At 48.7% G+C, this 3,806-nt stretch overlaps 1 protein-coding gene across 1 annotated transcript in view; it reads right to left on the reverse strand.

The window, feature by feature from the left end:
- Positions 1 to 3,617, reverse strand: part of MAPKAPK3 (MAPK activated protein kinase 3) — a 114,415-nt gene extending 110,798 nt beyond the window's left edge. The window contains exon 1 of the mRNA XM_084214742.1: positions 3,585 to 3,617. The gene's annotated coding sequence lies outside the window, so the exon portion shown is untranslated. The remainder of the gene's footprint in view (positions 1 to 3,584) is intronic.
- Between the last annotated feature and the right edge of the window lie 189 nt (positions 3,618 to 3,806).

Below are 3,806 nucleotides of genomic sequence, written 5' to 3' on the forward strand. Positions count from 1 at the left end.
GCTGGCACTGAAATCACACATCCATGCCCACTCTGCCCAAAATGCAGAGATGAGCACACAAAACATAGAATGGTGACCATCCAGGTGTGCTGATGAAGGGAGCAGATGAAGCAGATCTCTAGAGCTAGAAGCTACCACTTATAGGTACAGTTCTGACATCAGCCACACTAAGGAGACAAACCACAGGGACCACAATATGTGGCAGCATTTCTCTGCACCTGTCTGCAGCACAGCACATTTGACAGTCAAGCACTGCCAGAGCAGCAGTAGCTGCTGTGCACAGGATGCACCTTCCCAGCCCTCTGCAGCAGCCCCTCATTGTGCTCAGAGGCACTTGCTGCAGAGAAGTGACTGCTGGTGCTCTGCTCACTCTCACATCCTCTGGGTTTGCAGGGGAAAGCAGCACAGCCAATCTGGTTTATCACACTGCAGCAGGGTGCTGAGTCCTGTCACCAAGCAGCAGATGAGATGAATTTCATAAAAGTGCCCCTGTGCTCACCAGAGACTGGATGGACCACACTGAGATTTGCCAGCAGCTGCCAAGGAAAAGAAACAGAGAAGGACTGTGACATGATTCTCCCCAGAGAACATCTGAAACTTCTGACACTGAACTCAAAGCATCTCAAAACATCTATGGAAGAGGAAATAGCCTGGAAACTGGATTAAATCTCTCATGGTACCTCATTATCTTCTTGAGTGTGAGAGAGAAGCCTTCTTATTTGTTCATCAGGATTGCAGTTTATTAAAATTTAAATACACTTTTTGGTAACTTTCCCAGACCAAAAAAAAACCCAACCAACCAAACAAAAATATTAAAAAAGTTAAAGCAAGTTTTGGCATGGTCTTCACTTGGGAAATGACTGCTCTCTAACAGGGTGAGCTCTAGCAGCTTTATTATCCCACTCAGCAGAGGCACAATTATTACCTCTAACAAGTCTAAAGCACACAGAATCCCCCTTACATTTCACAAGCAGGGAAGAAAGGATGTGCAAGGCACCTTCAGAAAGAAGTGCTGAGGTTGTTTGTCCCAGAAATGAAGACTGTGAGGAAATATGGGAACAGACTACATGGAAAGTGCTCTAAAGGAGAGAGACAGCTGCTCTCCACCTCAGAAGTGCTCAGCTTTAGTCACAGCAGAACTGCCATGACAAAAGAAAACTTTCTAGCAGACAGAACCACAAAGCATCAGGACAGATTGCATGCTAAAGTCCTTACCAGCAATGAGAGCCTCTGGGTCAGGCTGGGCAAACATTTGTCAGGAATGATGTAAGGCTAGTTGATGCTTACTTGGATGGGGAAATTGGGCTAGATGACAGTCAAATTCCCTTCCAAGTCATTTTGATCTGTGGCCCTACACTGAGGAACTGAGTGCTGGCCAGTAATCCACACACACACACAGAGTCATGTATGACCCCAGAGATGTCCTGTGTCACCCTAATCAGTCCCTCCCATGGAAAGTAATCTCAGCCCTACAAGAGCACAGGCTCAGCAGAGAACACTGTGAGGATAAATGTTTGTTTCTAAGGTCCCTGCAAAATCCCTTTCACCCCATATCTCAGGTGGAGACTGAGAGCACAGTCTGTACTTGCACTTTGGGGTGCTCACATGGACGTTACACCAGAAGAAGAATGGGATCTATCTCTGATCTCCAGTCCTAGGGGAGCTTTGGGCCTCCCATTCACAGCAGGAGGTACAACCCCACTCAGCTGAGTCCCCTTCCCCTTCCAGCCTCACAAGCCCATTGTGGCAGTTCTGTTTCCCCAGCACAGGAACAGCCCCATTTGCAGCTGTACCTACATTCTGCCGACCCCAGTTCTTGCTCTCCTGGGCGGGCACCTTGCCCAGAGAGGGAAGGCTGAGGCAGGAGCGTCTCCAGCATGCACACAGCTAAACTGGGACCGCAGCTCCATCTGCAGGGCTCTGCCAAAGCGGCTCCTCCTCGGGAAGGGCCATGTCACCCCAGCAGATACCGCACACCCGGCAACCCCCAGAACACAGATGTGAACACAAACACAACCACGCTCCTCAGGGTGAAAGCACACAAAGCCCCCCTCTGACAGCATCACCTCAGGAATCAAATCACCACTTTGATACAGTTCCCAAGACCCAGTAAATTCCCAGAAAATTCAGTGTTTGTTAGATACTGGATGATGCAGAATGCCAAGTGAAGCCTCAGCCTGTGTGGCTCCAGGGAGCAGCTCACGTGCCTGGGGCTCTGCCGGCGCCAGCTCAGCCTCCTGCCCTCAAGCAACACACACACGGCCCAGGGCTCCACAGCCAGGCTCCTTAAAACCTCCAAAGAGCTTTCCAGGGCTTCTGTACCAAAAGGAGCCCAGGCCAATCTGTGTCAAGCACCGAGGAACACACTGTACTACAGCAGCACATTCCCTCGGATGCGAGTCCGACAGGAACATCCAGCCTCCTGGGAGAACAGCAATTTTTCCTTTTATGAAAAGGTCAGCAGCATCATGTGATTTTCCAAGATATATAACCAGTATGCAATGCAAATACATAGAAATGCAAGTGTTTTAGTGGTAAGTATAGGAATTTAACACTTGTCCTACTGGATTAGACCAATAGAGTATCTTGCAGGGGATTTGTCCTGCTTGGACAAGGGATTGATTGATGCTTCCAAGAAAAAGCACACTGCCTTCTGCAGCCTTGCCACTAGCATTCTTAGAGAGCCACCTAGCACCTGTCTACTGCAGGGAACCAGCCCACCCTCTAAAGAATGCAGCATGATGCTGTTTAAGATTCCCACCAGCCCATGGACTACCCAGCTTTTACCTCCGGCAGAAGCAGGCTGTGTATAATGCTCTATTTCATACACAAACACTGCTAACACCCAGAAGAAATCTGAGAACTAATTTCTTTAATTTTTAAACAGAGTTAGACAAACTGAACTTAATACCCCTAAATTACTATTAGAAAAAAAAGCCACAACCACACAAAATACACTTTGACTGTACTTTGTACTCATGGCTCTAGGAGGCCAGAAATTAGCTGTACTGAAATGGTATTTCCAAACCCATGCTCAAGTGCACTTTAACTGACCTATTTTGGTTCTCTCTTTCCCTAGATTTCTTCTACTGTGTTTAACCAGGGCAGGTACTGGAGGCCAGAGAAGACATAAAAATTCAAGTAAAGAGTGTACAGGACACGATAAACTACTGGAGTGGATAAATGTAATGTGAGATTACAATGGGTGAAAGGGAAGTCTGTGAAGAGAGCTGTGAGCAGGGAAAGGTTCCAGCTGGAACCCAAGAGCTAGTTCATCAGAGAGAGCTCAGGTGTCTGTGGGAAAGCAGGGCCAATGTTCAGGAGTGAAGGGGATGGGGAAAACTCATCTGAGGAGTGAGAGTGTGCGAGAGGCAGAGAGGAAAGGGAACAGATGTATCAGGGCTCATGTAACACCCCGTGAAGCAGCTGCAGCCTTCCAACAGACTCAGTTTGCTGCTGCATCTCCTTCCTGATGCTCCTGGCTGTGCAGCCCCAGGTCAGCCTGGACAGAGCCTGAGAGCTCCTCCCTGGCAGACACACAGCAGGGCCCTGTCTGGATGCTCCCACCCCTCCTGAGTGCTCACCTCCACTGGCCCAGCAACTGCTTCCATCTGGACTGGCAGAGCAGAGTCCTTCCTTGGCTTTCTTTCCTTCCTTCCCTGGCTAGCTATGGTTCAGAAGGGAACCTGCACCACTGGAAACAGCAGCACCAGCAAGCAGCAGCTTGAATTTAATCCTGCCATTATTTACACTGACATGATGTTGACTGTCCACTTCAGGGACTTCTCTCAGAGCTGTTTCAGGCA

This window comes from Fringilla coelebs (assembly GCF_963513975.1).
Source record: "Fringilla coelebs genome assembly, chromosome: 13".
In the NCBI taxonomy this organism is placed as follows: Eukaryota; Metazoa; Chordata; class Aves; order Passeriformes; family Fringillidae; genus Fringilla; species Fringilla coelebs.